The sequence below is a fragment of the Schistocerca gregaria genome, chromosome 2 (genome assembly GCF_023897955.1).
Source record: "Schistocerca gregaria isolate iqSchGreg1 chromosome 2, iqSchGreg1.2, whole genome shotgun sequence".
NCBI lineage: Eukaryota > Metazoa > Arthropoda > Insecta > Orthoptera > Acrididae > Schistocerca > Schistocerca gregaria.
The window spans coordinates 988953436-988976668 of NC_064921.1; the positions used below are offsets into that span (position 1 = coordinate 988953436).

Sequence of the window (23233 nt, forward strand, 5' to 3'; positions counted from 1 at the left end):
GAGATACGTCTCCAGAGACGTGAGTCATTTTTTGTCCGCTTGTAAATGTCGTATAGTTCTAAATTTTGTACATAATATGTGGAGGACCTGACTCAAAACTGGGCATCAGTGCTGCTGCTCTCCTCACGAGTACACCTGGAACACCCTATGTTACCGTCTTTCCCTCCTGCGCGACGAGAGGGTTTTAACTGCGAGGCTGTCTGTAGTACGGGCTCGGGTAACCCGGCGTGTCCCCGCGTCGCGGGGCGTGCGACCGTCACGCGCGCTGCTTCACTTTCCTTTGCAGAAGTGGAGGAAGCGGAGACTGACAGGGGAGGCGCGGCTGAAGTAGGCCGTGCAACGCCCGCCGCCGCCAGTGCACCTCCAGCAGCCACGCCGCGCGGTCCTGTGTGCAGCGGGCAACCAGTGCGCCGTCTGCCGCCGCCGCTCTGGTAAGCCGTCTCAACGGCTTTTCTTTTCTTTTTCAATTTTATGTCTTGGCAGACCAAGACCTTTGCAGAATTACAAGTCTGTCGTTCCACAAATTGCTCAGTTATTGGAGTTACAAAGTTCTTCATCTATATCGACAGGACGGCTCTTCAATTCACAATTAAGTGCTTGACAGAGGGTTCATCGAACCATCTTCAAGCTACTTCTCTACCGTTCCAATCTCGTACAGCGCCCCGGAAAAACGAACACTTAAATTTTACCGTGCGAACCCTGACTTCTCTTTCTCCCTTTGTAGGTGTGCGCCAACGAAATATTGTAACACTCAGAGGAGAAAGTTGGTGATTAAAATCATACAATGAAGGCTTTCACGACCGGATGGTACTGTTGTTGATAATTCTTCCGGGTTATATGGCCGTGGTCCATGGAATTCTTCTGTTCCTAACGTTTCGTCCAGTACTACGTTGGACATCCTCAGAGGTATGGCTGGTCCTGTTGAGTCCTGCCGACTGACCAGCCACACCTCTGAGGATGTCCAAGGTAGTATTGGACGAAACGTTGGTGATTAAAACTTCACGAGAAGATTCTGCCGCAACAAAAAACCCATTTGTTCTAATGACTGCCGCCCCATTCGCGTGTCATACCCGTAGCACTCTCTCCCCTATTTCGCATTAATACAACACGAACTGCCCTTTTTTGGATTGTATCGATGTCCTCCGTCAGTCTAATATGATGCGGATTCTACAACACACAGCAAGACTCCAGTAGAGGGTGGACAGGGAAGCAATCTCTTTAGGAGACCTGTTGGATTTTCTAACTGTTCTGCCATTAAATCACAGTCTTTGGCTTCCTTTCTCCTCAATATTGTCTATGTGATCATTGCAGCTTGGCCGGATGATGTGGCCGAGCGGTTTTAGGCGCTTCAGTCGGGAACCGCGCGACCGCTGCGGTCGCAGGTTCGAATCCTGCCTCGGGCATGGATGTGTGTGATGTCCTCAGGTTAGTTAGGTTTAAGTAGTTCTAGATCTAGGGGACTGATGACAACAGATGTTAAGTCCCATAGTGCTCAGAGTCATTTGAACCATTTTTGAACCATTGCAGCTTACGTTATTCATAACTGTAATCCCTAAGTATTTAGTTGAATTACAAGCCAATAGATATTGTATTTTATCCTGTAATCGAAATTTAGCGGATTCCTTTAACAGCTCATGTGGATGACTTCACACATTTCATTATTTAGAGTCAGTTGCCACTTTTCGCACAGTGGAGATACATTGTCTGAATCGTTTTGCAATTTGTTTTGATCACCTGATGACTTTATAAGATGGTAAATGACGGCATCATCTCCAAACGATCTACGACGGGTGCTCTGACTGTCCCCTAAAACGTTTATTTAGACCAGGAGCAGCAGATGGCCTATAATACTTCCTTGGGGAACGCCAGATATTATTTCTGTATTACTCGGTGACCTTCCGTCTATTACTACGGACTGTGACCTTTCCGACAGGAGATCACAAATCTAGTCGCGCATTTGAGACGATTCTCCATAGGCAAGCAATTTGATTAGAAGTTGCTTGTGTGGATCGGTATCAAAAGTCTTCTCGGAATCTGAAAATATGGAACCAATTTGACATTACCTGTTGATTTTACTCAGTACTTCGTCAGAATAGAGAAGTGTTTCACAAGAACTGTACTTTCTTGATCACTGTTGACTATTTCTTAATAATTCGTTTTCTTCGAGGCAGTACATAGTGTTCGAACACTGTCTACTTTCCAGAATGCTGCTGCAAATCGACCTTAATGTTATGGTCTGTAATTCTGCGTACTACTCCCGTTACCTTTTTTGGTTATTGGTGTGACCTGTGCAACTTTCCAGTCTTTAGATATGAATCAACTTCAATGTGTTTGTCTGCAAAATATGTTTTCCAGTTGTCTTTCACGATGTTCCTTTATTTCTTGCACGACGCTTTTCGGGAAACGATTCCAACTTTCGAGTGAATGTTTTCGTGTATTATGGCATTTAGGCGTGGTGCTTTCGATATATGAGGTGCTGCGTTATTCCATTCCCTATAGGATCTTTTGTAGTCTGTTTATGCACGGACTCACACATATTGAAACATCACTCACACAATTTATATTTCACACTGCAAGTTGAAAAGAGTCACAATGGACTACTAGAAAACCTACAGGCAACACAATAATACAGCAACTCACGAAACGAAAACATAACTCATGAATGCCACAATACACGAGAAAATGCATTTGAAAGTAGGAATTTTTTCCGAAGGGAGTCGCATTACAGAGTTAATGTGTAGAGAAGCACAGTGACCAAAAAGCCTCCGCATCTTTTGTTACCGAACGAATTGCTAAGTAAGCGGAAACAACACACACACACACACACACACACACACACACACACACACACACACACACACGCCCGCGCACACACTGTAACGTTAGAAACCTCCCAAGCAGCTACTGAAGTTGCTAAGTAAGCGGAAACAACACACACACACACACACACTCACACACTGTAACGTTATAAACCTCCCAAGTAGCTACTGAAGCCCTTCAAATATAGGTTAAAGATGCTAGGCACTTGGATCCTGTGCGTTGGGTTTTCTGTCCTGGACAGGGCTGGTGCTGTGACGTTCTGTCAGTGCCGCTTGCGTGTCAAAGACACAGCAGACTCTCAGAGAAGACCGTCCGGAAGGGCAGAACATTAGTGTAATTGTTCTTCTGCGAGCAGTGAGGATATTATCGGTCCGATCCTCCCTGGGAATGGCTGTCGAAGACTGCATGCCAAATACCGTCTATGCAAATGAGATACAGAAGTAACTGGAGTAATACACCAATAATTAAAATTAATGTATAGAAGGGAGAAGTACTAATTCAAGACTGACTTTATCAAAAGAAAAAAAAACAGAATTTGATGTATGCTAATATTAAAAAGAAATATGAAAAGTGGACACACTGGGCAACGTCCACCTTGTTAGTGGCTGGCAGATCTTAAGAAGTGCTAGTCTAACAGAATGTCCCGTCTGCATATGATTCACTTCCGGGGAGATGTGATATCATACTTCTAGCCAGGATTTGTGACATTCGCTCCTCATGTAGGGTTGGTGGTCAAGAGAAAGCAGACTGGTGTGCACTCTTGGTAATTGGCGATGGTGTTGGAACTGGGTACAGCCCGCAATACTCAAGACAGATTTGCCTTTCTGTTACAGCTGTAATATGCTTGAGGATAAACTTACGCCGAGACATATGGATTAGAAACAAAATGGTTCAAATGGCTCTGAGCACTATGGGACTTAACATCTTAGGTCATCAGTCCCCTAGAACTTAGAACTACTTAAACCTAACTAACCTAAGGACATCACACACACCCATGCCCGAGGCAGGACTCGAACGTGCGACCGTAGCAGTCCCGCGGTTCCGGACTGCAGCGCCTAGAACCGCACGGCCACCGAGGTCGGCGATTAGAAACAGCCCCGTGTCAGATGTGCTGACATTTTCAAACGGTGCTAATGCTTTTTAAAAAGCGTTAGTGTTGTGGCTGTAATAAACATTAATTACGGCATTGCCTATCTTATTTGAGTGTTCAGTCTCCTGGCGACCCGGTCGTAATATAAATTTTGATGTAACTGTCACCCATTTTAATGAGAAAAGAAAGACGTACCACGAGGGAGTTGTCCGAACGGGATGGAAATGTGATGCAAGTGTACAGACAAACAAATTGGTACAATTTCAGAAAAATTGGATGGTTTATTCAAGAGAAAGAGTTTCGTAAACTGAGCAAGTCACTAACGCGTTGGTCCACCTCTGACCCTTGTGCAAGCATTTAGTCAGCTTGGCATTGATTGTCAGAGGGATATCATGTCCAGATGGTGTCTTAGATCGTCAGAATCCAGAGCTGGTCGGAGGGCCCTGTCTGTTATACTCCAAACATTTTTAGTTGGGAAGAAGTCCGACGACCGTGCTGGCCAAGGCAGTGTATGGCGAGCACGAAGATAATGAGTAGAAACTTTCGCCGTGTGCAGGTGGGCGCTGCTTTGCCCGGGATGGCTTGCCATGAAGGGCAACAAGATGGGGCGTAGAATATTGTCGACGTACAGCTGTGCTGTAAGAGGTGCCGCGGATGACAACCGAAGGGGTCCTGCTATGAAATAAAATGACACCCCAGACCATCTCTCCCGGTTGTCCGTCCGTAAGGAGGGCGACAGTTATGTTGTCCGCGGCGTTTACAGACACGTTTTCGGCCTTGTATCTCACTGAGTGGAGTAGAATTGTCTTCAGAGATGAGTCCCACTTCGAAGTGAGCCCCGAATGCAGCGGAGATGTGGTTCTGACGCTCCAACTGGAGAGATTGTGGCACGATATCCTTCAGTAGGATACCCAGCAACACTGTCAATCAATGCCAGGCCGCTGCTTGCATAACTACCAGAGGTGGACTAACCCATTATTAACATTCTCAAGTTATGAAGCTCTTTCTCTTGAACGAACCATCAAATTTTTCTAAAACTGTAATCATTCGTTTGTCTGTAGAGGTACATGAGAGGTACCGATTTCCGTCCCACTGGGATAACTCCTTCGTGGTGCGTCGTTTTTCGTGTGTATTTTGACATTTTCCAGTCATCTGTCTTTAATTTTGCTGTTTATATGTACAACATGTTATTGATTTCAGATATATACAACTTAATATTTAGACATCCTTATGACTGACCAATAAATCGACTGTGGAATACAGTGAGCAAATCAAATAGCGTAAACGTAGGAGATATAAAACGCAAGCCCATTTTTGAAAACTTTTAAGTAAAGAAAACGTTCCAGACATGTGATTCTGAGATATCAGTGGTCATTATTTCAGGCAGGCATACGTATAGCTTTTCGTAGTGACTACCTGACGCAAAAGCTTCACAGTGCAGTCATTTGTCAAACAGGCGTGTGTATCTCGATGTTAAAGTACCTCTACGTTACGTGTATACAAGTAAAATGGATCTGCGCAATGTATCTCTCATGTGTGCGTTATTTGTTTCGCTTTCTGTATTTCGGTTGATTGCACCGTCATATGGATGTCTGAAGAAGAAGTTATATAAATCTGAAAATCGGCGACAACTTGTACCTATAGGCAGCAAAAATAAATACAGTAGACTGGAATATATCAGAAATATATTATTAACATATATAGAGTAAAGCCCAAGAACACACGTGAAATTCTGTTTAAATGAGCGTGTGGCATAAGTGTGATATTGTTCAGAATGGACTAGAAGACGATATGAATAACGACTTACAAACCATAAAATACACTATACTGTAAACGCTAAGGTGGGAAAAAAACTCGGAAGAAAGCACTTGAATGGGAAAATGCAACTTAACGTCATGGAAATCTACGGAGGAAAGAGTGTAACCAGAAAATATGGAAGAGATACATAGATACATATATATTACTGTTATAACTTCACAGTTTTCGTTATTTTATACTCTTGTTACGGGACTGCTCACAATCACCAACAAAGAAAAAGCGGAACGTCCAAGCTGAAGTCTCGTTAACGGATTCTGTGACAGAAAACAATAACTCATCTTTGAATTTTTGGCTTTAGGACACACGCTTGTCCGCAGTTCGTGGTCGTGAAGTAGCGTTCTCGCTTCCCACGCCCGGGTTCCCGGGTTCGATTCCCGGCGGGGTCTGGGATTTTCTCTGCCTCGTGATGACTGGGTGTTGTGTGCTGTCCTTAGGTTAGTTAGGTTTAAGTAGTTATAAGTTCTAGGGGACTGATGACCATAGATGTTAAGTCCCATACTACTCAGAGCCATTTGAACCTTTTTTTTTTTTTTTTTTTTTTTTTGACACACGCTCATATCTGTTGGAAAACGCTTAAAAAATGCGCCTGGCGTTTCAAAACACAAGGACGCTAACATCGTTCACGGCTTTACTACCCAACAGGACAGAAATAACACAAGCGGCATGCCCTTGTTCGCAAAGTTGATGCTATAGCTGTCTGAAAAGAGTTGTGCAGTCGAAATGAGTCATTGAGAGACTGGCTGAAGCTATTACTCGATTTTCGATTACCCGGAAAAACATGAACAGTAAGGTAACCAAATAACATTCGTTTGTGCAGAGCCAAGATTTTTGAAATCTACTGTAGCGCATATCCTCTCAAGAACGGAAGCGAAGCGTCATTTGGTTAACATTGGGATATGAAAATAATACTTACGTAGATCCGTAAGTAGCTAGCACAACTGTGCCTTCATTTTGCCCGAAACCGAAAGAGTCACTTTCGTTGAATATAAATTTCGAACCTGACTTGTAGGATTTTGTGAAAACAAAGGAAACCTAAAGTCTCGCGGAGAAAATAATGTTAATTAGCGTTGAACTGTCCGCCCCCGGTAGCTGAGTGGGCAGCGCGACAGAATGTCAATCTTAAGGGTCCGGGTTCGATTCCCGGTTGTGCTGGAGATTTTCGCCGGTCAGGGACTGGGCGTTGTGTTGTCCTAATCATCATCATTTCATCCCCATCGACGCGCAAGTCGCCGAAGTGGCGTCAGATCGAAAGATTTGCACCAGGCGAGCGGTCTACCCGACGGGAGGCCCTAGTCACACGACCGGGCCCCGAGCGTTGCACTCAACTGAAGCAGACAGACTATGAGGAACAATGTAATATTTTCCCTGAAGACAGAGCAAACCGATATTAACAATAGACGAAGGAAATATGAATGGCTTTTTCATTGCATTGTATTCAGAGATATCGCTTAGGTAAACGTTACTATAGCCCAAAACAGCAAAGAAAGTATGGTTCCACAAGGCAGTATAATGAGCAGAATTTTGCGCTGTTAAATGAAGTAATCGTATTTAGAAGGGAGAGTTGTTTAGAAATTTAATTACCAGCTTGCCGAGAAATTACATTGTGTTTTACTAAGAAGGACACTTAGATAAAACAAGAAATTGGATACGATATTGCAGTCAAGATACTAATAGACCACGAAGAAATATTACCTAAGTATTCATTTTAGTGGCCTGTATGCAGTTATAGGCTTTACGATTTTTGCCGAAATTATAAATGTGATCTACCGGTGAAAGGCAAGGGTTCTTAATAATTTCAGTCTCCATGTTCGCTTAAGTCAGTTAGTAATCTTCAGTCAATAGCAGGTTGTATATCATCCTAATCAAGAGTGACACTGGCACTCCAAGTAAAAGTTTATTTTTTTAATAAACGTTAGTAGATAAGAGTGACTTTTTCATGTGATATGTACTATGTGATGCTTGTTTTCTTGTCATTCAATTTCCGGTGATACATCGAGCGAAGTGGCACAGTGGAACTCGCGTTAAAATTCTGCTCAACACCTCGGGCGTTATAATTTCTCCAAAGATCTCGCGAGTTACATCCGGAGAATACTTAGATTTTTATCTTTCTTACCATAATTATGAATGTGGAATCCAAATGCATCCAAAATTTATAGGTTTTTATTAACTCATCGTTCGTGTACTGTTGCTCTATTTTTTTTATACACGTAAACCTGAATAGGAACTTAAGGTATTCCTTCCTTCAGCAATTATTTGTCGCTGTTCTAAACTTTGTCTACAATTAGGGACTCCTTTTCGAGCTCTGATCAGAGAATTCCACGTACGGAAGTATAAGCTCCGACCCAGCAGTATCACATCCCTTACACTTATGAATACTTCTGATAACTCTTAATTTCTTTTTAGTGGTAGTTTTTTAAGCTAAGAGTTGTGTGAAGGGCGCTGGATGATGATTTAACATGATATGTCTTGGATCTTTTGCTTATCTCGTCCTTTCGGTCGCTATAGGACTGTTACTCGGTGTATTATAATACAGCGGAGCAAGATAGAGATGATATGTCGGGGAAGCCTAAAAAGGAGATAATTGCTACATTAGGCTTTAACGTTCCATCGACGAACCGGCCGCGGTGGTCTCGCGGTTCTAGGCGCGCAGTCCGGAACCGTGCGACTGCTAGGTCGCAGGTTCGAATCCTGCCTCGGGCATGGATGTGTGTGATGTCCTTAGGTTAGTTACGTTTAAGTAGTTCTAAGTTCTAGGAGACTAATGACCACAGCAGTTGGGTCCCATAGTGCTCAGAGCCATTTGAACCATTTTTTCCAACGACGAAATAATTAGACACCAAGCACAAGCTCTGATTATTCAAGAATAGAAGAGGAAAATGGCAACAGCAACACCTTAAATAAAATTTGTAAATTATAGCAAACATAAGACTGCAAGACTTATGGGGGTATTTGGACCTCTCCGCTCCTAAATGCGAGTCCAGTGCCTTAAGTATCGCACCACATCGGACGTTGCGTTGAACAGAGGCAACCTGTAAAGAGGCACTCACTGTCACTCTTACTTATATGAGCTGTTGCATGCCTTACAAGAACAGTGCATTTGAGGGCAGGGGAGCAGATTGGCAACGTTACTGTCACCTTAATAAAGGCACCACCCTTTCCTGCGCCCGTTATTTATTAACTGAGCTGCACTGCAGTAATTTTTCTGTCGATCTGGTGATAAAATACAACAAAATAAAAAGTTTTTGCGAACATTTCTACCTTAACTGTCAGCATATCATAGAGCACAATTTCCTCTACCACACTGAGGATGCTCCGGTCAGTGTTCCTTGTACTCGGTATTCTCTGCCCTGTTTCTGAATCAGTGGAAGCACGAGCCATTACACTCATTCTGACAAGTTCTTTCTGTTGGTCGATGACCTAACAGGACCACAATACCGAAGTGTCGGTCACATTTACTCAAGACTGAGGAAGGTAAGGGCCGTTACATGATTCGAAAAGAAATTCTTGTACATTCCTAGACTATTAGACTATGTAACCTTGCAACGTATAGAAGAATGAGTTGGATATTTGGATATGTATTGGTATAATGGTTCTCCCCCCCCCCCCCCCTCCCCGCCAAAAAAAACACCAGCTGTTTGTTGCTGTCCCATTTCCACTGTTGCTGGTTGACTCTACATTTTGATCAGTCTACTAATGGCAACTGATCCTGAAAAACCCAAGGGCAAGAGGGGTGCCGAATATTCTATGTCTCGTTACTTACTTGGTCCGTTTCATTCTCTGTGGAGTTTTAGAGATTTTACTCGTTCGTGCCTTTTTCTCGTAAGGCGGGCTGTTATTGAAACAAACTAACACGGTTATTTATAAAGATTGTCAAAAGCTGTGAGAACAAAACTGAAGTTATTTTATTGGCACTAGGATAATGCGTACTAAACTCATCAACAATTTACTTATATCTTTTGTTGAGTGCATATTGCTGACAGTGTGCACAAGAAAAGTCTTAACGTACAGTCTGATAATTATTTCTTGCGCTATTTACAAAAGTTGCATGTTTCTTGAGCGTTATGCGAGAAGATAAGCAGCATTCAGTGTCAGATTTCGGTTAGGGTAGGCGGCTTTATTTAACGTCACGTTGGGCCCATCTTAGGACGGTAGAGTTGCCAATCTGCTCCTCTGTTATCGAATGCACTGTTATCTAATGATATGCATCAGCTCATACAAGCGAGTCTCTCTACAGGTATATCTCTCTACGGGTAGATTAGAGTAGGAGCTACGTCAATTAAATATTGTACGGAACTCAGGTTCACAGTGGCATAACGTAATTAGTATCTATTGTGCTGGTGCTGCAGAGGGTTACACAAGGGTTCTCAATTCCTTGATCGTAGTGATAACGCCACGCCAGACACGCGAGGGACGTATCTGAAGCAGCGAAAGTGCAGGCACGCAGCGTGTACAATAGGCATACGTTACTCCTTGGCCTTTTCTTTTTTTGCTTTCCCAGCAACGCTGACAAGTGAGATATCACCACGTTTTCCTTCTTGCCTGAATAAAAGCAGTGTGTGTGTGTGTGTGTGTGTGTGTGTGTGTGTGTGCAGAAATACGACGTCCTCTGGTAGTGGAAAGTGAAACATTTTTAGGATTTACTTAGAGTTGTTTGCCTTCGTAGGGTAGTGACAGTTCGCAACTTTTATATGCAACTCGAAAAGGTCTGAATGGCCGTACAACGGTAATAAAAATACTATTATGAACATCGATACTCCGCTGTGTTCTGGGGGCTTTTTTGTCATGGTACCACCAACGGTGATAGACTTGCGTGGATATTGCCAAGGTGTGGAAAGAAGTGAATTGCAATAACAGCCTGGAAGGTTTCGGGAAACATTGAACAGATCTACCTTCCAGTTATCGTTGTACCAAATGTTTTAACTCTCACTGCCTTGTGACACTTGTTTTTCGTCTCTTTTTTCTTTCTTGACGTATTTTTGTGCATGACGCATGTAAGGGAAATTAAAAGTGTGAGGTACGCCTTAACTCCTGCTCAGGACATAGCCTACTGTTAAAAAAAATGCCTCTGAGCACTATGGGACTTAACATCTGAGGTCATCAGTCCCCTAGAACTTAGAACTACTTAAACCTAACTAACCTAAGGACATCACACACATCCATGCCCGAGGCAGGATTCGAACCTGCTACCGTAGCAGTCGCGCGGTTCCAGACTGAAGCGCCTAGAACCGCTCGGCCACACCGGCCGGCGCCTACTGTTAATGTTGTCTACTTCTGTCAGTACCGTTTTATAGAGTTACAGACTACACCTTACATGCACAGGCCCGTTTCCTAACAACTGCTCTGAGTCAAGTAATAATTTTGGTTCACACGTGAATTGAGCGACTTGTTCTTTGGTCAGTGAGTGAACTTTGATAAGTATATAGAATTTGCGCCTCATTACTCTGTCACCGTTTCGACGGATGTTAAGCTTCAATCAGTTGAGGAGTTAAACGTAAATGCGAGTAAACAACAGGAAAGGTGGGCATGTAAACACCTGAGCATACGCATAAGTGCTAGAAAGTGCAGTACCAAAGCATTTTCACAGCGTCCAGCTTCATCATTTTTGTGTTTTACTTATACTTATATTTGATTTACAGCAAAATTCTAGTCGACTGCCATCAGTCATGGTTTACGATTTTGTTCTGCAAAGTGGAAAATGTATAGCACCTGCTATCAAGTGTGGGAATGAGCGAACGTTTAAATTTTTACCAACATATTAACAGGATAGTTCAATAGTAAAAATTAATGAATTTTCTAAGACACTGTAACTTTCTCCAGGCTTTATTTCTCATGTATTAATATCAACGCCTCAAGAATGTTTTAGCCTTATGCTCAGAAATACAGGTACGTTCATTCATTTCTTTTAATCGCTCTACTTTCTTTCGCATCCCTGACTCTCAGGCTGTCCAACACTTAAGAATTAGTGTGCCCGATGTTCGTGATCCCAAGACGGGAAGTTGTGCGGCCGTATCTCACCCGTGCAGTTCTTTCCTTCGCTTCCGAGTCTGCCCCACGTTGTTCCTGCCAGGGCTTTCATAACGTTTCCTCAATTACTCGATCTCGAATTCATGTTCGCAACAACTTGACAGCAGAATGCGTTTGCCTTTATGTAGTCCTGAAAGGAAATTTCATCACTCGACAATTCGAGCATCTCTTGCAAACTGTATCTGATTTCACCATCTTGCGTCAGTTCGTAAACTACTAGGTGCCTTTATCAACTGCCGATTGTACTGTCAGACTAGTGCAGAAGTGGCAACTGACATAACAATGTGCCGGAAAGAATATACTTTAGCTATCGCTTTTCAGAGAAGTGAAACGTGAGTACGACATCACTGCACTCTCGAAAAGAACTAGGTCACCCGGCCTTCCCTCCATCTCATTCATATATTCTCTAAAAGCGGGGCATTATTGCACTGCTTCCGACGTAAAGCTGCAGGATGAACATTAATTCAAGTTACAAAATTCTCGGGCCATAGAGTGCAGCGCAATGAGTAGATGGTTTTCGTTAGCTAGTATTGTACATCCTTTCATTGTTGCCTCGCTGTATGTGTATAACTATCATTGTACGCTCTTAGGAAAGAAGCCTAAAGTGTTTGGCATGTGGTTCATTAAAAGGGTTGGATCACCTTTACAAAATCTGACATGCTCTCTAAGAAAGTCGGATTTTTAGTTTCACGTATATAGATAATACTAGAAAACAACCATGTAGGAATTTGGAGAAGGCTGCCGGTGAACCCTTCTCTTTTCTTATATTTTTTGTTAAATCACTGATCTCTCTACAGACTTGACACAGAATTTAGCTTCTTCCTACTTAACCCTAATCTCTTCATCCCTACGTATCTACTACAGCATCTGTTTAATATGATATATTCTACCCAAACTCGCTGCGGTTTTTTTTCTTTTTCTACTCATTTCAAGTCTTGGTTAACTCTCCCGGCTTCTGATGTCGGTGATCCTAGTGTTTTTTTAATATCTCTAAATTTTGTATTAAATCTCAACTTTTATCTTAAATTCTTTCTAACATTCTGCTATAGCGCCATGTTTAAAATGATTCAAATTTCTGTGTCAGATTGCGTTTGATGTTATATTATTTGCTGGTGACCGTAACTTTATCGGTTCTTATGCCTTATTTTAATCAAATCTGATGTTTACAAAGTGGCTATTCTTCTTCCTGTTACTCATCCTTTCGTCTTTGCCTTGTTTTTTATTCACTCAGATTCACCGCCAAGTAGCCAGTTAGCTTCGTTCAACAGGTCTTATTCCCGTCTCGAAACATCGTTCTCTTTCCTCTTTGCTTCTGCAACACGAAATTAAACCGATACGTTTATATTACTTAACGTTAATTAGTATTTCTTTTCAAATTTTATCACTGCAAATTTGCTTTTGTACCGATGTCCTATAAAAACATATTAGATACCAAAGAAAAAAATATAACATATTTCAATGAGGCCAGAGACTTTGCAGGGCTAGGAATGGAATCGTTCGTAATATTTTCTGTTGTATGAAGCAACTCTGTTACTCCATACTGGATTAGGTGGCGCAGTGCTTAAGACGATGGAATAGGACGAATATTGCTCAAATATCCATCTGGCCTTAGAGATTCAGATTCCCGTGCTATTCCCAAATTACATCAGCCAAATTATGGGGCGGCTGTTTTGCAAAGCTATAATCGAACTGTTCTGGTAACGATCTGGATAAGGATAAACAAACAGTCTGACAGGACACAATGAGGACTGTAGGTTAGGAGTGGGTAGCTGTAATAGACTTACTATCTAATATAAAATTATCCTCTGTGACCTAAAACGTAATGTGTGCAATGTAGACTCTTTTTATCACTGTCAATGGCTCAGATCGCTAATGTAGGTTTTATGGTGACGATAAAGTTGGAGATTCCTGACGCACAGTAATGCTGAATGAAATTTTTAGCTCCAAAAATTTGCCCATCAAATGGAGGAATGATGTTTGCGTACAGTTCATGCGCAGCAGAATGTGTGTCCATGTCGTTAATTAAATCCAAGATGTCTTCGCATTATCATATGATGTTAGAGGACATGACGCTGTTGACGATGGTCTTCCCGGAGGATTAAGATGCCAAGATCACTGGGCTCTGACGCCGTCTCATTACGGCTCCATCCCTATTCTATACAAGATCAGAAACCGGGAGAAAGCAAGTGGGGAAGCGAGATTAGTGTTAAACAATCAGTCATTAGAGGTGAAGCATTAACGAAAATGAAAAGTGAATAAATGTGTAGTGGCGTTGTTACAGAAACCATCCAGCAGTTATGCTCTTGGAATTATTGAAGGGGACAACGGTAATGTGGATGGCTGGACAGAGAATCCGGTCGTGTTCCTCTCCGCTGTGAGCCGAGAGTCGTAACCATCACGTTAACTCTATCTCCAGATAATGATGGTCATGTAGTATATTCTAGAATGTTTGTACATAATAATATGAAGAATAATGAACATATGAAACTGGCAACTACATTATACCTTATGAAAATTGCGAAAATCGCCTTTCTGTATTGAGACATCTCTTGCATATACACTCCTGGAAATTGAAATAAGAACACCGTGAATTCATTGTCCCAGGAAGGGAAACTTTATTGACACATTCCTGCGGTCAGATACATCACATGATCACACTGACAGAACCACAGGCACATAGACACAGGCAACAGAGCATGCACAATGTCGGCACTAGTACAGTGTATATCCACCTTTCGCAGCAATGCAGGCTGCTATTCTCCCATGGAGACGATCGTAGAGATGCTGGATGTAGTCCTGTGGAACGGCTTGCCATGCCATTTCCACCTGGCGCCTCAGTTGGACCAGCGTTCGTGCTGGGCGTGCAGACCGCGTGAGACGACGCTTCATCCAGTCCCAAACATGCTCAATGGGGGACGGATCCGGAGATCTTGCTGGCCAGGGTAGTTGACTTACACCTTCTAGAGCACGTTGGGTGGAACGGGATACATGCGGACGTGCATTGTCCTGTTGGAACAGCAAGTTCCCTTGCCAGTCTAGGAATGATAGAACGATAGGTTCGATGACGGTTTGGATGTACCGTGCACTATTCAGTGTCCCCTCGACGATCACCAGAGGTGTACGGCCAGTGTAGGAGATCGCTCCCCACACCATGATGCCGGGTGTTGGCCCTGTGTGCCTCGGTCGTATGCAGTCCTGATTGTGGCGCTCACCTGCACGGCGCCAAACACGCATACGACCATCATTGGCACCAAGGCAGAAGCGACTCTCATCGCTGAAGACGACACGTCTCCATTCGTCCCTCCATTCACGCCTGTCGCGACACCACTGGAGGCGGGCTGCACGATGTTGGGGCGAGAGCGGAAGACGGCCTAACGGTGTGCGGGACCGTAGCCCAGCTTCAAGGAGACGATTGCGAATGGTCCTCGCCGATACCCCAGGAGCAACAGTGTCCCTAATTTGCTGGGAAGTGGCGGTGCGGTCCCCTACGGCACTGCGTAGGATCCTACGGTCTTGGCGTGCATCCGTGCGTCGCTGCGGTCCGGTCCCAGGTCGACGGGCACGTGCACCTTCCGCCGACCACTGGCGACAACATCGATGTACTGTGGAGACCTCACGCCCCACGTGTTGAACAAGTTGGCGGTACGTCCACCCGGCCTCCCGTATGCCCACTATACGCCCTCGGTCAAAGTCCGTCAACTGCACATACGGTTCACGTCCACGCTGCGGCGGCATGCTACCGGTGTTAAAGACTGCGATGGAGCTCCGTATGCCACGGCAAACTGGCTGACACTGACGGCGGCGGTGCACAAATGCTGCGTAGCTAGCGCCATTCGACGGCCAACACCGCGGTTCCTGGTGTGTCCGCTGTGCCGTGCGTGTGATCATTGCTTGTACAGCCCTCTCGCAGTTTCCGGAGCAAGTATGGTGGGTCTGACACACCGGTGTCAATGTGTTCTTTTTTCCGTTTCCAAGAGTGTATTTAGTTGCATAGATGGACCACATTTCCAAAAAGATAGTAATAATAATAATATATAATTTATTGTTGCCTAGTGAACAAACACGATATTACGAAATACTGCATCATCTTGTGGCTGGGTTCAGGATTTCCATAAAGTGATAACTCGTGGTTCTTGACAGGAATTTTAACGTGATGTAATTTTATCCATGTTGATTTAAGTAAACTGAATAGATTGTAAATAAAAACATCGAATTTAAAGCACGTGCTTGGAGCTCAAACTCGCGTGGAGAATATTATGGACTGATTCCTTGCCACAGCGATTTGTGTATAATATATGTGCTGTTTGCACTGCAACAGCTTATTCACTATTTTGGAGAAGAATATGGACCCCAGCAAGAGAAAACGCCACTCATTGACGGATATTGCAGGAGTGGACGACATGATGCTGATGAAGACATTAAAATAATCGGCAACATTAGCCGTCTGACGATGGACATGATAAGCCGAAACCGGTTATGGCATTGAAATAAAGTATTTTAAATGTATTTGTACTGGTTGCGTTATTCAGGAACAACTTTAATGTATTTTAGGGATAAGCAAATGCAGTGTCAAGGGGCCTTTACTGCTCGCGATACAATATGCAAATGATCTTGTGAATAAAATCGCATCTCCGTGAAGCTTTTCGTAAATGATGCTCTTTTTGTGTAGACATATCGCAACGCCCGGAAACTGAAGCGAATTTCAGGGAAACCTGGAGAGAACCTACTCTTGGTGCAGGTAATGCCACCTGATCCTTAACATAGATAAATGTACCGCCTTTACACTGCGGTTCGCCATCTTAGATCAGTGGTCAGCATGTTGGCAGCTATGCGGAGGAGCCATGTTCGATTCCCCCTACTATCAGGGATGTTTCCTTGGTGGGGGGACTCAAATGCAATGCACTCAGCCTCTTGAGGCCAGTTTAATAGCTATTTGATTGCGAAGTAGCGGCTCAAAGCTCAAGAAGGTCGGCAACGACCGACGGAGCGGTATGCACATCATACAGCATTCAAATTACGCCGAGGATGACACAGCTGTCGGTCAGCCGCGATAGCCCGTGTTGGCCAGAACGAGGACCATCCCTTTTGATATGCTTTTTCTTTTACTGCTCATAAATAGACTGGAAATCCCAGTATTGTCCCATTGAACTATTTTAATGACCCACTGGTAGTAGCAACAACCAGAAAACAACTGGGAATAATTGTCTGGAGCTACCTGAAGCCGAAGGATGGCATATAACTAGTTGTACAAGAGCAGATACCATGTTGAGATCTCTTGGAAGAGTCATAAGGAAATGTAATTCTCTGACGAGATAGGTAACTTGGACCCGTCCGTTCGAGGGATCTTGAGTAGACGTGGCCAATCGAGTATCTTTACCTGATAGTATTAAAGGATAAGATAGAGAAAGTCCAAAGAAGAAGTCACGTTTCATTATGGGTTCATGTAGTTACAGAGCGTATCAAGTGGCACACGCTTCGGGAGAGGCGTTGTGGAAGGTAGGGAGGCTTAGTTTAAAACTCCCAGAGCTTACGTTCCACGAAGATTCAGGCAACTTTCACGACGATCTCGCGAAGTGGCCATGGAGAGAAAAAGAAATTCGCGCTAGCTTCTTGATATCATTCTTCACGCAAACTTTTTTATACTTTTTATTTGGCACCTGAGCAAGACTCATACAGCTATCATCTTAAATATAAGGTTTAACACATCATAAACATAAAATTACAGTAAAATCATATTAGAAGTTGACCTATTGTTCCAACCAAATGGAATACAAATGCGATGTATTTCGAAGTATTTCAAGCAAAGCAGTATGGTAACATATCGGCAACCAACAAGCGATGGTCACCAGGTATTGTAGGAGGAGACTTGTAGCCTTGTATCTGTTCGTGCAGCCGAACAGGATGTGACTGACATGCTTTTTTCACCACAGTCGCATAATGGAGATGCAGTCAGGCTAATACGATTGGATATAACAGCCGTGGTTGAATATGAGGTGTTCGTTAATCTTATGGAGCATCGTTTTTTTTGTGCCAGAGGTTAGGAATCAGCACTGGCTTCACTTTACATAACCCTTGCCTTTGTATCTGAAGGTCTCTTGCCATTCTGAGTTCCACTTCTTGCACACTTCGCGACTGGAACTGGAAAGCAGTAAATCATGATGATACCAGAAACACCCTCCTCCACACACCATGGTGGATTACAAAGTATACTCGATGAAATTTCAGAAGATGTTCAGGAATACTTTATAAGTATTTTGGTATAACGGACCCGTGCTCTTCACTGACTCGATACAGATCAATAATCTAATTATGATTTATTCAACGAGTTACCTCTGTTATTTTTGTTTCTGTGAAAATCTTTCACAACAGTGAAAAACCCTGTAATAAGTAATCAGTAAAACGTACAAGTATAGAGTAATGTAACAACCCTCCTACAAATACATAATAGGTATAAAATAAAGAATAGGGCTATAGATAGAGAGGAGATTAATGAAACGCGTTTCGCAGTCCAGATAGCAAAGTGTAAAGCCTTCGCTGGCTACCGCAACAGAATATTTGTCAATGAATCTGCCACAAAACCTAAAGAAATTCTGGTCACGTGAAAAGACTATTAAATGCAATAAAGTTACTATCCAGTCACCCACTGACAAGACAGGAACTGAAATTGAGACTAGTAAATCAAAAACAGAAATACTTAACTCTTCTCTCTAATGTCCATTTACAAACAAACACCCAAGAATATAGCGGCAATTTAATGCTCGTAACACTGAAAATGAATGAAAGAGAGATTAGTGTCAGTGGCGTCGAAAAACAGCTGAAATAGCTAAAACTCAATAAAGCCCCAAGGTCCGATGGAATCCCTATCAGGTTCTATACCCAATATGTGGCTGAATTAGCCCCTCTATTAACTACAGTCTATCATGCATCTCTCAGAAAAAAAGAAAGAAACACCTCCCCAGTACCTGACATAACTATCGCCCAATAGCATTGACGCCCATTTTTTGTATAATCTTAGAACATATTTTGAGCTCAAACATAACGAGCTGTCTCAAACGGAACGACCTCCTCCGGGAAACGTGTTGGGTTCATTTCTGTTTACGTTGTATATTAATGACCTTGCGTACAATAATAATAGTAACCTCAAACGTTTCGCAGATGATACAGTTATCTACAAAGGAGTCACCTGCATAAGATTTCAAAGTGGTAGTTTAAAGTTTAGCACTTCACAAAACGAAAAAAACATACTATCTTATGAATCAGATATCAGCGGGTCATAGATGAAATGTGTAAACTCAGCCGGCCAGAGTGGCCGAGCGGTTCTAGGCGCTACAGTCTGGAACCGCGTGACCGCTACGGTCGCAGGTTCGAATCCTGCTTTGAGCATGGATGTGTGTGATGTCCTTAGGTTAGGTTTAAGTAGTTCTAAGTTAAGTCCCATAGTGATCGGAGCCATTTGAACCATTTTTCTGTAAACTCATACAAATATCTGGGTGTAACACTTAGTAGGGACATGAAATCGTACGATGGCATGTGCTCAGTCGAGGGTAAACCAAGTGGCAGACTTCGGGTTATTGGTAATACTCTGGGGAAATATAATCAATCTGCAAAGGAGATTGTTTACAAAACACTCATACGACCCATCCTAGAACATTGTTCAGGTGTTTGGGCCCCGAAAGAGATAGGACTAACAGGGGGTATTGAACGTATACAGAGAAGTGCAGCACGAATGGTCACAGGTTTGTTTGACCCGCGAGGCAGAGTCACAGATATATTGAAAGTGCTGAACTTTCAGGCTGTTGAAGATAGACCTGGGAACAGCTCAGCAAAGGCTTATTATGCTGCTCTTCCGCTGCATTCAGTGAACTCAAACACGAGGAACACACTGGCCAACTCTTCAACAGCAAAACCGCATCGCTGTTAATGTAAAACTAACACAGCCGGGGAAACCAAACCCCAAGCAGAACCGAGAAGTACTGGATGCAGCTTTAGCATGAAGTTTAAAGTGACCATTACTGTTGTCAGGAGTAAGTACCGTGAGTGAATCGCACAAATTTATTTCCAAACTAGACACACATTGCGTGCCGTTGCCATGTGGAAACTTGCGCGTAAATTTTCAGTGTTATAAAGTTAAATGAATCTAACAAATCAAACGAAATGCGATTACTCTCAACGAGAAACAGGAGGACAAAGGTGCTTCATATCAAAATAGAAAATGTCCCTGGACAACTTCCGAAATTTTGTCGACTGTGTACGGGTTCCTGCTGTATATGCACATGCCGTAAGATGGAGTAACATCGGACGGAATTTTAATACTAAGGTAGGTTCGCAAAGAATATTAAATTAACGCGACAAAAAGAGAGAGGTATTTGGTATGACATTGAAGAATACTATGATCAAAGAACATGAACCGAAAACATTATTCAAATAACCAGATTCTAACAAACAAAACTGTCTGATATTACCCCGCACGATGGGGTTACTTCAGTCACAAATTATCTTTTTCAAAAATAGACATGCTTGGAAATTCTCTCTATATGCTTAGAAAATATTTTGCACATGGCCAAAAAATATTTTATACGTGTTCAGTAAAAATCTCACTCATGTTTAGACATTCTGGAGATACGATCTCACTGTTTCATAATAAAAACAGTCTTGACTGCAAAGTTATTTAATTGATATTATTATTCTGAAATAGTTCGAAACTGGTTGCTGCAGCACCTTGCCAGAACGAAATGGCAAAATTTTTACGTGATTTTACTGTCTCACATAACTCACTTCATCACACTGCCATTTAATGCTCTCAGATAGTCGGATGCTTAGTATTTCAGAAAGACGCTGTAAGAATGACAGCGTCCGTTCTATTCCTGGAACGTTATAATAAAATTGTTTTTCTCTTCACATTTATCGAGATATCCTTTCACAGTGTACCTTACATCAACAAAGGTAAAAGAAAAACCCCAATACCACGAACAAGTGTGTTCTCTTGAATGATGCTTAGGACAGAAGGCCTTCCGATCATTCCAGAATTTGTATTATTAATTTCATTCTCTAGCGTTGATCGTGGTATGCCATATTTGCTTGAGAACTCTCTATACGACAGTTTACCTTACCTTATAGCAGCAACCGCCTTTTCAAGATTTTGAGGGTGCTAATTGCTCCTCGTTAGAGCACTACGCCTCATTTTATGAGTCTGTGGCATTGTCCGATATTCCCCCACATATGTAAATATCTGTAAATAGTTTACTACACATTAGTGAAAATGAGATAAGCGTACAAATTACACCCACATTTCCTTCTTAACATTTAAATAAATAATATATAAGGAAATTATGCTTGCTACTTTTTTTTCTCTTCCAGTACAGTGACGATAGTATTCGCATAAAGATAACAAATATTGAACACTACACTAAAAACTGCTGCACACCACACTGTCAACTTTCAAATCCAGCAATGTATGTTCTGATCTACTTGACAACACGTAAGGTGTAAACAGCAAAATGCGTACGTGAAATAAAGGCTTGCATTCAGTGATACCAACGTAAGAACAGAAATATGCTGTTCCCCCTCCAGTTTACCCCTGTAGTTGGTATATCCCTGCCACAAAGATATTATCAGCTCTTCCTTCCATCTACATTTTTGTAGGCGGATTGAAAGCGAGTAAATGATAAGGCCGCTGTACGTGCATGGAGTTTGCTGTTCGTTGAGAAAGATGCGTGGAGAGAAACGGTTCTCATCTGGGGACACGCCAAGAGTCGCGTGCCGCATCGCACGGCACCGTTACGTTACGTTACGTTACTGTGCAGCTGTCGCGCGGGGCTGCATCGGCAGGCGCTCTGCTGTCGCTCGGGCGGAGACAGAACTTCAACGCTTGTGCCATGTTGCTCAGACTCTTCACATATGGCAGTACGGACAGACCGTAGACATTTTTAGTTAGTTTCAGGGATCATCTGTATGACTACTTAGAATGACATGCAACGAGTTATTTTACATTCACATTACACATTGATACAATATGTGATCAAAAGTATCCGGACACTCCAAAAACATACGTTTTTCATACTAGGTGCATTTTGCTGCCACCTATTGCCAGGTACTCCATATCAGCGACCTCAATAGTCATTAGACATCCTGAGATAGCAGAATGGGGCGCTCCGCGGTGTTCGAACGTGGTCAGGTGACTGGGTGACACTTGTGTCATACGTCTGTACGCGAGATTTCCAGGCTCCTCAACATCCCTTGGTCCGCTGTTTACGATGTGATAGTTAAGTGGAAACGTGAAGGGACACGTACAGCACAAAAGGGCACAGACCGACCTCGTCTGTTGATTGGCAGAGACCGCCGACAGTTGAAGAGGGTCGTAATGTGTAATAGGCAGACGTCTATCCCGACCATAGCACGGGAATTCCAAACCGCATCAGGATCCACTGCAAGTACTAGGACAGTTAGGCGGGAGGTGATAAAACTTGGATTTCATGGTCCAGCGGCTGCTCATAGCCACACATAACGCCGGTAAATGCCAAACGACGTCCCGTTTGGTGTAAGGAGCGTAAACATTGGACGATTGAACAATGGAAAAACGTAGTGTGGAGTGACGAATCACAGTACACAATGTGGCGATCCGATGTCAGGGTGTGGGTATAGCGAATGGCCGGTGAATGTCATCTGCCAGCTTGTTTAGTGCCAACAGTGAAATTCCGAGGCGGTGATGTTCTGGTGTGGTCGTGTTTTTCATGGAGGGGGCTTGCAACACTTGGTTTTTTTTTTTTTTTTTTGCATGGCACTATCACAGCGCAGGCATACACTGATGTTTTAAGCACCTTTTTGCTTCCCACTGGAGCAAATCGGGGGTGGCGATTGCCTCTTTCAACAAGATCGAGCACCTGTTGATAATGCACGGCCTGTGGCGGAGTGGTTACAGGATAATAACATCCATGTAATGGACTGGCCTGCACAGAGTCCTGACCTGAATCGTATAGAACACCTTTCGGATGTTCTGAAACGCCGACTTCGTGCCAGGCCTCACCGACCGACATCGATACCTCTCCTTAGTGCAGCGCTCCGTGAAGAATGGGTTGCTATTCCCCAAGAAACTATCCAGCAGTTGATTGAATGTATGCCTGCGAGAGTGGAAGCTGTCATCAAGGCTAAGAGTGGGCCAACACCATATTGAATTCCAGCATTACCGATGGAGGGCGCCACGAACTTGTAAGCCATTTTCAGTCAGGTGTGCGCATACCTTTGATTACATAGTATGTAAATACGACTATAAGTGCTTAAGGGGAAACTTTTTCAGTCTGTTTTCTAATTTAACTTTACAGTCAGCCACACATTTTATACAAGGTGTCTCAAACCTTCCGGGTCAAATTGAAACATGTGATAGTATGTCCGCAACTGATTATATTGAGTTAGGGAACCAATGATGGGAAATGCATATTTATTGTGTTATGGATGTACACAGCGTATACAGCAGAACAATAACTT

At 43.0% G+C, this 23233-nt stretch overlaps 1 protein-coding gene across 1 annotated transcript in view; it reads left to right on the forward strand.

Moving 5' to 3' along the window:
• The first annotated feature begins 363 nt into the window (after nucleotides 1–363).
• The window catches only part of LOC126335483 (protein artichoke), a 326438-nt gene continuing 303568 nt past the window's right edge, over nucleotides 364–23233 (forward strand). The window contains exon 1 of the mRNA XM_049998802.1: nucleotides 364–431. The gene's annotated coding sequence lies outside the window, so the exon portion shown is untranslated. The remainder of the gene's footprint in view (nucleotides 432–23233) is intronic.